Source organism: Scyliorhinus torazame, chromosome 1, assembly GCF_047496885.1.
Source record: "Scyliorhinus torazame isolate Kashiwa2021f chromosome 1, sScyTor2.1, whole genome shotgun sequence".
Taxonomy (NCBI): domain Eukaryota; kingdom Metazoa; phylum Chordata; class Chondrichthyes; order Carcharhiniformes; family Scyliorhinidae; genus Scyliorhinus; species Scyliorhinus torazame.
This window is the reverse complement of record NC_092707.1, coordinates 124,545,193-124,557,620: the sequence shown is the minus strand read 5'-3', so window position 1 is coordinate 124,557,620 and position 12,428 is coordinate 124,545,193. Positions and strand designations below refer to the sequence as shown.

At 47.5% G+C, this 12,428-nt stretch overlaps 1 long non-coding RNA gene across 2 annotated transcripts in view; it reads right to left on the bottom strand.

Moving 5' to 3' along the window:
• The window catches only part of LOC140429658 (uncharacterized), a 113,066-nt gene extending 103,253 nt beyond the window's left edge, over positions 1 to 9,813 (bottom strand). The window contains exons 1-2 of one of the 2 annotated variants that reach the window (XR_011949161.1): positions 9,660 to 9,813; positions 7,252 to 7,342 (exon numbers count right to left, since the gene is read on the bottom strand). This is a non-coding gene — a long non-coding RNA (uncharacterized lncRNA). The remainder of the gene's footprint in view (positions 1 to 7,251; positions 7,343 to 9,659) is intronic. The other variant, XR_011949162.1, reaches the window with a different exon arrangement.
• Between the last annotated feature and the right edge of the window lie 2,615 nt (positions 9,814 to 12,428).

The window sequence follows — 12,428 nt, the reverse complement described above, 5'->3', positions numbered from 1 at the left end:
ATTTTCTTGCTTCTGGTTAAGAATGGCAAATAGGTTTTGGTTCAGTATGTTTGAAAGTGAGTGTATCCTTCAAATCTGAAGCTGAATTGCAATAATTCATACCCTCAATAGAACTCAATGGGAAATAAAAGATTTGTCAAACAATGCAACTACCAATAATTTATTTTAACAAGGAATGGCATGTTCTCCCCAGTTGGGGTTGTTTGAGAATAACAGTAAATTGAAAGAAATGATTTTCTTTTCTTTGCTCAAGATGACAGCAGCAGCTCAGTGGGGAGTACGGGGGGAATGGGGAGTAGGGGGGATGGGTGTATGGGGAGTAGGGGGGGGGTGGGAAGTATGGGGGGATGATGAGTTTGGGATGGGCTGGCATGGGCGGCACTGCTGAACATGGGTGGGCCAGGCAAAGAATGTTGCTGGGTGGAGGTGCAGCTGGGAACATGCTCATGAGGGGACGGTGCCAGGGGGGCGGTTCCAACCCATCCGTGCGGCCCGGTGGAGGTCTTTGATCTTTTTATGACACTGGGTCCCAGTCCTCCTGGTCCTGAGCTGACAGCCAGTGCCACTTCCTCCCAGGCGGCACTGGCTACCCTGTGGCTGACCCTCCGAGACGCTCGGGGGAACAGGGCATCCCATCTGATGTCGACCGCATCTGGCCGCCTGGGCCAGATCGGCATCCTCGAATTGTGAGGCTGGTCTCCTCAGTGGCATGGCTGCGAACTGTGTGAGGTAGGCTATGCAGAAACGGTTTAAGTGCTACTCTCCCTTGGTAATGGTGGGCTGGCGAGTGCAGTCCTGGCCAATCAGCTGGCTGGATAGTCATTTGCGAGGTGAAGCCCAGGGGGCCTCGTTAAGTGGTCCAATTAACATTTTAAGCGGTGATAGCCTCGCCGAGCCGAGCATCGGGAAGCTCGTGGCAGTTCCTGCTCACTACCACACTTGGAAACTTTTCCATTTAATCAAGGCGCATGTCTACCAACTTCTACATTACCAGCTGTACCTACATTGCCCACTGTAACCCTGCCCATTTTTGTCTTTCCCCTTCCTCCCTTAAATCCCCTATCTCATTTCCCCTGCTTGTAAATTCTCTGGGATGACTCCCGGCTCACACAAAGTGCAAGTTGTTGTTTACTGTGATCCAGTTATTCACAAAAAGACTCAAGCAGGTTCTTTTCTGGTGCACTGGGCAGCTCGGTGAGTGAAATGAGAGGTTTGCAGCTGCAGCACATCTTTGCTTTTTGTGGTGAGTCACTGGCAGAGTCAAAACTGGTGCAGGCAGTTGTGGTGAGAAGTGAGAACATGTCGTGATTCGTTTTGATAACTGACAACGCGGTGGATAATCCCAGCGAGAAGTAGATCATCATGAAAGAACGATAAACTTGCATTTATATAGCCTTCCATGACCTCAGGACATTGCAAAACATTTCCTAGTCAATGAAGTGCTTTTGAAGTGTGCATGCAGCCTCAATACAGGAATTGCAGCAGCTGCTTGTTTACAACAAGTTCCCACAAAGAGCAGAGTGATAATGTCCAGGTAATCCATTTTGAGGGATGAATATTGCCCAGGACACTGGAAAGATCTCCCTTGCTTTTCTTTGAAATAGCACCATGGGATCCTTATCTCTCCTCTGAGGCAGACAGGGCCTCAATTTAATGAATTCCAAAGACAGCACCGCCAACAGTGCAGCACTCCCTCAGTTGTTCACTGGAGGTGTCAGCCTTGAGTTTGTCCTCAAGTCTCTAAAGTGGGGCATGGACCCACAATTTTAAGAGAAGATGCTACCCATTGCTAAACCTCATGCTGAAACACATGAAAGGAAAATACTGGGGTGTTCAAGCTATTTTGTTTCATATTTATTTCCATCAGATGGTATGGATTTTATTTGTCTTGTGATACAGGTCCAAGTTGTTATTCTTATGTGAGCTGAGACTGTAGCTAATCGTTCCTGGACAGTTTAATCAGATTCCAGCATGGATAATAGGATGATGATCAGGAATGAGAAACCTTTTCATTTTCCCAGTCCAGAGGCGCTGACAGCAATTTCAGTGTCCTTATCAGTCACTTAGATGAGATCAGCGCAAACTGAGGATCTAACCTGGGATCTTCCTTATCTCACCAGTTTCCTGAAAAGTCGCCTTTATCTGAGGGCCAATTCAATGAAATCGCTTTTCCATGTATTAGGAGGATAAATGTAATCTGCAATGAGAACAGGTTGTGTCACTGGATTCCTTGTCGGAATGGGAACATGCTGGTGCGGTCCAACAAAAATGCAAAGAAAATGGCCATCAGATAGTCAGGGGGAAATAAAGGCAAGTTCCTTCCTGAAGTGAATGGCATGCACATTTTGGTTTGATCTGAATTACCTTAAACTCAATTATCTCCACAACTGGTGTCTCTCCCTCCTTTCAATTATACTACACATGGGTACACCTAGTGTTGAAGTTGGAGAGCTACAGTCTAAGCATTTCCTCAGGTGAGTCACATGGACGTTTGTTTGAAGCAAGCTGGAGTAGAGTTTGGAAACCATTCCCCCATTTTAAAGTGGGGGAGCTGTGAGACAGCTTAAATTCCCCCCAAGTAATTATAACGGCAGATTTATAATTGTTTGTGTCATTGCGCAGGGATGCCTTCGAATCTGCTCAATGTCTTGCAAGACACATAACCACATGGAAGTATCTTTTAGAATTAACAGAAGTTTCATACCTATCTGACTGTGCTGCTTGAAGGAAATACATGTGTTTGGCGATGCTATTATTCAGAGCAAACAGGGAGCAAGGGGTTCATCAAGAATGCTCTTGGTGGAGTGAAGATCTTCGCTGCAAATAAAATCAGGAGAATCCCAAAACAATTCCCTGTGGTTCTTTGGTTGGGAATAACCCAGGTTTTGCAGTACCATCATTTTCCATTGTCTCTTTCCTCCTTCCCTGAAATGATGAGTCCATGGACAAGCCAGTGTCTGTTGCACATTGAGACGGTAGTATTACATTTTGTTTCGTATGGGAGATAGCTCCAAGCTAGCAAAGTAACCGATGCTAACAGTTTCAAATATGTTGCAATAGCCTCCCAAGAAAATGACCCTGAAGCTTATGGTGTGCAGACACAAGTAGTTACATGTATTTTTGCTTCATGGTGTGGATGCAGAAAGTGAAAAACCACCGATACATTTCCAGGAACAGTCCGTCCATATTTAGAATGTTTCTTTTGTAAGCAGGTTTCAGTTACACAATTGATAGGCTTTAATTTATAAAAATGGAAAACAAAGTCACCGGGTGGAATTTTCCAGTATCACCCCGCCCCCAACCACATGGCAGGTTTAATGGGGGAGGAACAATGCAGCGGGAGCCAATAACTCTGGGGAATGTGCACTGCTGCCCACCATCATGGGTCGCCATTCCTGCCAGGTGTCAGCGTGAAACTATTTTGCATCCCCTTACTGGGATACAGATGAAGGCCAGACCAGAATTGTGTCCACTCTTCCCAATCATTCATGGTGTTAGCAGGTTTTCATACTGGTCTGGAACACGACTGGACTAATTGTGGTCTGCAAAGGTCGGCACTTACCTAAAGAAGGCCAGGGAAGCCTGCGGAGATCAGGATGCAGGCCTCCAGTGACCATGGACCCCACCATGCTCAGTGCTGGCTGAGTTGAGCATCTATCACATGGATTATCTAACTGCAGTAACCTCCAGAAGTTGAATCTTTGAGCAGCAACTTCTTTGAGGAGGTGCATTTTCAAAAGGCAGGAGATACTGCTGGTGGCTGTGGCCTGTGCTGGGTGGAGAAATTAGATGGGAAGGAGAGGAATGAAGAGTTGGGGCGGGTGTGGAGACCTAGAAGGGGCAGGGGAGATTTTGGCTGGTTGGGGCAAGAGAAAAAAGCTGCCGGGGGTCTTCAAACAAGTAAGCTTGTATGGAACGGGAGGGTAGGAAGGGCCATGGAGTGTGGGAGGGGGGCATTGTTGCGCAGATGTGAATGGGAATGAGGGGAAAGGGGTTCAGAGAGAGGAGTCTGTCGTGTTAATTGAGGAGTCCTAGGGGACATACTTGAGGCATTGATGATAGGAAGGGATGGTGAGGGTTAAACAGGTTGGGGGGCGAGTAAGGTTGGAGGGTGAGGGTTCAGCGATGGTGAGTCAAGGAGCACTCATGGTTGTTGGAGGGCATATGCAAAGAGAGGCGGATTCTGGGGGGGCCGAACAATGAAGGGGTAGATGTACAGTCATGCGGTGGGCTCCTCGGAAAGGTAAAGGACGCCGATATTCAGCTGAATGGAAGATGACGGGGGAAGAGTTGAAAGATAGCTGTTGGAAGGTTACCTGTTGAACCAGGTCAAGGCCTGATGTGGGGTATGAAGGGTGGGGAGCTGAAGAGTTGGTATAAAGGGATCGCTGAAAGGGTGGGCGGTGAAAGGTGGGGTCCTGGAAGGAGAAGTGTCCTAAAGGGGGCATGGGAAGACCTGAAAGGGGGGCACTCAGCGACTCCATACAGCGGTGTCCACACTTGGGGGTGGGGGTTGGGTACTAGCCCTGTGTGGGGGGTGATATTGCCCATGGGGGGGTGGGGGGGGGGGGACTCCCAAGCTCACTAAGAGATTGGAGCACCCTTTCAAATGGCGGCCCGATCTCTGAGGAACTATTCTGGCCAGTGAGTTCAGCTCTCCACTGAAATAAAATAAAATGCGGACTAATCTGGGGAGAAACTCCGCAGGGCCCAAAAAACTGACTAAGGGCAGAATTTACCAGCTGTTCACTGCGGCGGGATATTCCAACCCACCGACGGTGCACCCCTGCCTCAGGTTCCTGACGATGAGTGGTGCATTCAACGGGAATTCCCGTTGACAACGGCGGGACCAGAAATTTCCGTTGGTGGGCCATCTCCGTTGCTGGAAAACATGTGGAGGTAAATCCCAACCTAAGTGTGGTTAGATAACGGTGAGGAAATCGCCGAACTTTGAGCAAAACCCACCACAAATGACACTTAGAAAACTTTCCGTTAGATCATGCCCCGAGTGCGCGAAGGGCAAATGCTCAGCGGCGGGAGACGTCCTGCACATGGTCCTGGCAAATACATTTACCTCCCTGCATGGGTTTGATTCCAGAGGACATAGACTAGACCTGGGGTGTCCCTCAGGAGATGGTTGGGAGTGTGGGGGTGATGTACAGGCAAAAGGACTGGATCACAAATAAACCACTTCAGACCTCATTATAGTGCACGTGGGCTGTACTTTAAAAAGTGTCACAACCTCATGTGAAATCAAAACATCTTAATCTTGCATTCTCTGCCACTTCTAGGTTCTCCCCCGACATCCGCAGCAAGGGGGGAGGAGGCAGCTGACCAGGTGGCTCTGTTGCCATGGATGATCTTGATGGCCGTGCTCTGGAGACCTGACGTCTGGAGGGCCCTGCTTCCTTTGGCTGTCGGGCAGTTGCACCCTCTGCAGCCACAGAGGATGAAGATGAAGGGGTCACAGGCAAGCGGAGTTTGCAAAGCCAGACACCCTTATAGAGACCTGAATGGGGTCCAAAGGGCCCCTGCTTGACTTCTCGAGTGGAAGGGGCACCTGGAGGAATGTTTTGTATACCCCATCCCCCCTCGCATAGCCACTGCTTACCCGTGGCTATAGTGATTGCGAGAGTACAGCTCTGGCATAAACTCTGCGTTCAGCTCTGGCATAAACTGGGTGTGCTGCTGGACCAGCTTCTCCATGGCATCCCCCTACCTCCCCATAGAGAACTTGACGTGCGCAAAGGTCTGCACACCTTCATCAGAGAATAGGCGGATGGACTCCCAGGCCTCGCATGCCACTTTTCTGAGGGCCTCTAACACCTCTGCCGAATGTTCCCAGCCTCTTGCAGCTTCCCAGCATCTCATGGATGGTGCATCCCAGAATCTTGTCATCCATCTTGGACATCAGACATGCCTTCAACATGGAGGAACAATGACCCTTAGCTTTCTGTGTGACATGTATGGATCGTTACAGGCTGGAGGCTGCCCACTGACCTCTCTATCACTGCAGGCTCGGTCTGGTTCCTTCCCAGCCACCTTCTGTCCGCAACTGCAACTTGTTGAATTTCCTGATATCTGGGAAACCCCCTCCCTTCTCTCTCTCTCTCTCTCTCTCTCCAATTGTGCCTCGACTTCTCCTGTGCAAAGACAGAATATGGGGTTGTGAGCAATTGGGTTTCATGTATTTTTCTCACTTCCACACTTACAAATAGCCTACTGGGTTGTATGCCATGTGATTGGTACACCGCAGGTTGTCCACAGGGGTTCTGGATAGCACCCTCTAGAGCTGTGAGTCCATGCAGATAGAAGGATAAGGCTGACAGAGGCATCTCATTAGTGGTGCTTGTCCGGTGCCCTCAATGCTAAACCCCCACCCACAATCGCCCCCCCCCCCCCACACTTGCAGAGAGTATCTGAGCTATGTGTGTGGAAGTGGCCTCCCCACCTGCAAACTAGATGTACTGCAATGGAGCTATGAGGCATTACCTTATCATGTTGAATAGCTCTTTTATACATGGGCTGCATGGATGGTGTTGTTGCCACAAAGGCCCATGTCCCCTCCACATTCAATGAGAGAAGTGTAGCCATTTGAAAATTCACTTATCCCGGCAGAGTACATGAGTTCATTCATGTGTTTGCAGAATTACAGGGCAGTCCTCTGGTGGAAACCGTGGGCACTATCCTCCCTGGAGTCTTCCTCCCATGCCAGGCTAGTGTGAAAACTTGGCCTCCTTCTTCCGTCTTCTGGATAGAGTACACTCCTCCTGATCTCTATTGCATTGAGAGGGACTTCCAAGGACACCGAATCTGAAGACCAGAGATCCCTCTGATCGGCAAGCTATCTATCTACTTCTTTAATCATGGATTAGTGTGATGCTTAAATGCCGTTTAATATGGCGCCTCGCTATGACGGCAAGGTGTGCGCCATGCAGCCCGCCCCACCTTGAAAAACATCGGAAACCCCTGACTGCAAAATTAATGAGGCTGGCATCACCGAATATGCGGCAATTCTCACCAGCCTCTGTGGCAGGAAACACTCCTAGATCCCAACCCCGGCACAGTACTTAGCCTCAGAATGGAAAACTCCACCCACCCTTTTAATATTCAACAGACAATCCAGAACCAAAAGTTATCTAAACAGTCTCTTATTCTACCCTCCCACCCTATCACCTAGCAGGTTATTCAGGTGTTCTATCCCTTTGGAATCAGTTTACACAGGTACCATACCCCAGGCAGCTTTCCTACCTTTTTACCGGGACATTCTTTCCTCTTCAAACCTTCAAAATTCATATTTTTCTCTTTCCTCATATAGTCTTCTTCCCCATTCAAATTTCAACTGAAATAGTGAAAAAAATTACCCCAAGTGGGAGGTGCAAGCCAGCAGGAAGAATGGGGTGCTACAGATGTCCTAGGATCGCTGGGTCTGTCATTTCTGAATATAGAAGCCCAAAAATCAACACAACATCTAAGTCACATGTGACAATGTTGTCTTTGACAGCATTGCCCAGTCTCAGGTACTTGCTCAATCCTCATTAGGGTCTGGTTGGAACGGGAGAACGTATGGCCAACTAATGAGACTAGCAGTTAATGAACCCTCTTTACAGCCATGCCACTAATCCTGGACACTACAATTTGACAAAGGAAAGATTTACCTGAGAACAGTTTTTCGGGTTTCTCTGATGTACATCAAGCCGAGCTTCTCTGCTCTGCCCAAGCAAAGTGATCTGAAGTCTCAATGGCAGCATTGACAGCGTTTTTGATGTACCACATTTCTAGCACTTGACCTCTCACTGCCTTAGGGTCATCTGGCCATGCTGTTCAAGATCACAATGGCAACTTTCCTGGGCCCTCATTTTTTGGAAGAACCAGTTGGCAAAACAATGCACAGCTAATGCATCTCAAAGAACATGGAGGTTTTGTGGCACTTATTAAATGTAATTCTGCAGAGGAACATAACAGTAAGTATAGAGAAGTCCAGAAATGGAGAACTTTTGCTTCATGGTGGCACCAAATTTGACCTGACTAATGCGTGGCATATTTTCCTGGGATAATGGAGCAAGGGTCTTGTACAGGTGGCCTTGATGGATACCAGTCCTTTGCCTCTCATGGCCTACATCCAGTGGTTAGGTGCAATCATGTTCAGGAAAGAATATTTGAGGAACTCATTGCATGCCCCAAACATGAAAATCCCATCCACAGCACCTCTTCCCCCCAGGGCCTGAATAAAAGGATAGTCTGGGTTTATTTCTGGTGACAGTACTGAGTGGATCACAAGCTAATTCAAATTAGCGTTCACCCGTGCATAAGGGGTGATAGAAATATGGAACTCCCTCCCTCAAACAGCTGTTGAATTGGAGCTTCCAAGACCGAGATAGATAGATTTTTGTTAGATAAAAGTATCGAGGGTCATGAAGGAAAGTTGGAATTATGGAGTTGAGGTGCAGATTACCCATGATCTAATAGAATGGCAGAGCAGGCCTCAAAGACAAAATCTTCCCCCACAGCTTGTAATTTTCAAAAATGATAAAGAAACCCCAGCTTCTGGGGCGTCATTCTCCGCCCCCCCCGCCGGGTCAGAGAATGGCCGTTGGCCGCCGTGAATACCGCCCCCGCCCCCGCCGAAGTCTCCGGTACCGGAGATTGGGCGGGGGCGGGAATCCTGTCGGGAATTGCCTGTCCCGCCGACGTAAATCAAAGCTGGTATTTACCGGCGGGACCAGGCGGTGCGGGCGGGCTCCGGGGTCCTGGGGGGGGGGCGCGGGGCGATCTGACCCCGGGGGGTGCCCCCACGGTGGCCTGGCCCGCGATCGGGGCCTACCGATCCGCGGGCGGGCCTGTGCCGTGGGGGCACTCTTTCCCTTCCGCCTCCGCCATGGAGACTCTCCCCACTGCGCATGCGCGGGAAACTGTATGCGGCCACTGACTCTCCCGCGCATGCGCCGCATTTCCGCGCCAGCTGGCGTGGCAACAAACGCCATTTCTGCCAGCTGGCGGGGCAACAAACGCCATTTCCGCCAGCTGGCGGGGCGGAAATCCCTCCGGCGCCGGCCTAGCCCCTCAATGATGGGGCTCTGCCCCCAAAGATACGGAGCATTCCGCACCTTTGGGCCGGCGCGATGCCCGTCTGATTGGCGCCGTTTTTGGCGCCAGTCGGCGGACATCGCGCCGTTGGGGGAGAATTTCGCTGCTGATGTCCATTCCTTGCCAAACATTGATATAAGACTGTTCAGTGGTTCCCCTCACACAGATTTAGCCCTCCCCTTCAATGAATGCGTGGATTCTTGCAGGCCCCCAGCACCTTGGTCGAGCGGTCACTATTCATATGTGTGTGCATTTAGGGATTGAGACCTGTTCTTTTAATCATTAGAATGTCGCAACTGAACCTAACCCTGTTCTCACCCAATAGCTGCATGCACGTATTTTACAGCTACCATGAACGCAGGTGTACATATTGGAAGTGTGAACAATTTTTCTTCAATGCATCTTATGGAAGTACCTGACAATAACTCCACCTTTTCTGGATTTATTAAATGGCTCCAAAAGATGAGATAAAGACAGTGAAAAATTGACTCATAGTTCTTATGCTGAGCTGAGAATATATGTGGAAGGTTTCATACTGAGTCACACTCAAATGACTGGGCTCAGATGCTTACCTTTTTTGGTATATAAACTGACATAGCATCGGGGCACAAGTGTAGATTCCTCCAATCGGGACAGCTGCCTTGCAGACTTAACACTATTGATTGCTAAACTCACAAAAAGCGCTGAGAGAAATTGTACTGGAGCCAAGAGAGGAATCTGGAACCATCCCACAATTTATGAGCAACTCAGATTCAGCAGGTGATACTTAATACTGCAGTTAAATTTTTGCATACATGCAATAATGTTCCAAGTTTGACACTGACTGGGAGAGCATTCCAGGGTGACATGAGCGCTGTGAGAAGATTCACTGCCATTATTCTCTGTGCAATCTTTAGATTGAAAGAATATTGAAGTGAAGTTGGATCAGTTCTTGAATTCTTAGGATGAACCTTGGAGATCTGTCTTAATTGTTGGCAGCTCTTATGATGCTACTTTGATCTCAATTTTGCAAAAACCTGGCAGCCTGACAACATTTTCTGTGATGCTTAGAAAGTTCAGGGTCCCCTGATAGCTTAATGTGTAACTGAGCTTTACAGGCTAGAAAGGTCCAGATTGGATTCCTGGTCTATGCAGAGTTCGTTATTTTTAGCATGGTTGCTATCAGTGACACCATACTGCGGACAAGTAACCTAACAGCACACAACGTTTGGGTTAACAGTGAAATGCCCAAACTGGGGATGTACATGGACATCCAGGAGGGAAGGTTAGAACATTGAAAAGGAAAAAGAAAGAGAATTAACTAAATATTTAGATTTTTTTAAAAGAAATCTCATTAATTTGTGGGCAGCACGGTAGCACAAGTGGATAGCACTGTGGCTTCACAGCACCAGGGTCCCAGGTTCGATTCCCCGCTGGGTCACTGTCTGTGTGGAGTCTGCACGTTCTCCCCATGTCTGTGTGGGTTTTCTCCGGGTGCTCTGGTTTCCTCCCACAATCCAAAGACGTGCAGGTTAGGTGGATTGGCCATGATAAATTCCCTTAGTCACCAAAAAGGTTAGGAGGGGTTATTGGGTTACAGGGATAGGGTGGAAGTGAGGGCTTAAGTGGGTCGGTGCAGACTCGATGGGCCGAATGGCCTCCTTCTGCACTGTATGTTCTATGTTCTATATAATTTGCTCTTACCTCATATTGCAATGAAGAAAGAGCAAAACAAAAGTGCGATGAATGTTAGAAATTGTTAGTGGGAAAAAAGTATTCGTATTATTACCATTAAAAGCCAGATTTTGTGGGCTTTATCAAATCAAAAGGAAATTGAGTGAGGTGAATTATTTGATAAGAACGCCAAATAGAAGGAAAACTCATAGAATGTATCACGTTAATATACTCAAAAGGTATTTTGACAGGGAAGGAAAGCAGGAGGATGTGTTAGTCATCATAACTCAGGGAGAAGAGATAAATCCGGATGATTCTGAATTTGACATTCCTCAAATTAGATTGGGAAATGAGGAATTAATATGAAATTTGGATAAATTACTGAATATCTTCCAGAGGAAAATCAGAGTGACCTGAAATTGCTATTAGAGTCACATAGAGCTACTTGTGGGAACAAAATTGGAAGTACAAAGGTGATTATGCATGATGTAGATGCAGGAAATTGTACTTCAATTAATCAACATCCACAAGGACTGAATCCATCCAAGTTGGCCCAGGTTCAAAAGGAGATTGAAAGCATGCTTAAGATTGAGATCATTGAAGTGAGTTGCAATGATTGGAGCTCACCTACTGTGATGGTACCAAAGCTAGATGGAACACAGCAAATGTTTGTGGACGATAGGAAAATCAATAAAGTAATGAAGTCAGATTTGTATCCAATTCCTCATTTGGAAGACTGTATTCAAAAGGTGGGACAACCAAATATAATTTCCTAAATAGACTTACTTAAAGGATACTGGCAGCGGCACGGTACCACAGTGGTTAGCACTGTGGCTTCACAGCGCCAGGGTCCCGGGTTCGATTCCGGCTTGGGCCGCATTGTCTGTGCGGAGTCTGCACTTTCTCCCTGTGTCTGCGTGGTTTTCCTCCGGGTGCTCTGGTTTCCTCCCACAAGTCCCAAAAGACGTGCTGTTAGGTAATATGGACATTCTGAATTCGCCCTCAGTGTACCCGAACAGGTGACGGAATGTGGCGACTAGGGGATTTTCACAGTAACTTCATTGTAGTGTTAATGTAAGCCTATTTGTGACAATAAAGATTATTCTTATTAAATGTCTTTATCGGAAAGGGTAAAGGAAGTTTCAGCTTTTGTCACACCAAATGGTCTGTACCAGTTCAATTATGCTGTTTGGAATGAAGAATGTGCCAGCAGCATTCCAAAGACTAACCAACAAGGTCATTTCTGTACAAATGAATTGTGCAGCATAGATTGGCGGTGTGGTGTTGTTCAGTCAAATGTGGAATGAGCATTTGGAAATTTGAAGGAATTGTTCAATCGTATATAAGAGGCTGACTTGGTGGCAAACTTGACTAAAAGTGAGTTTGCGAGAGCTCAAGTCACATTTTTAGGCCATTGTCATGTGAGAGTACCTTTAAGAAATGGGACTTTAAGAAATAGATGTTTATCAGTGATGTCAGAGTGTGGGTGGAGCTGGGCTGTCTGTCTGCTTTACTTTGTTTTTGAGCAGTCTGCTACAGAGTGAGTTTTTAGTTTCGTTTTCAGAGAGAAGAGCTGCAGTGAAAGCTAGCAGGTGCGCATGGATCTCTCTACAAGCTAAAGAGTGTTCATTTGGGTGATTCCAAGGGCATAACTGCTCCCATTAGAGAATTTAAACCTGATCTCTGTG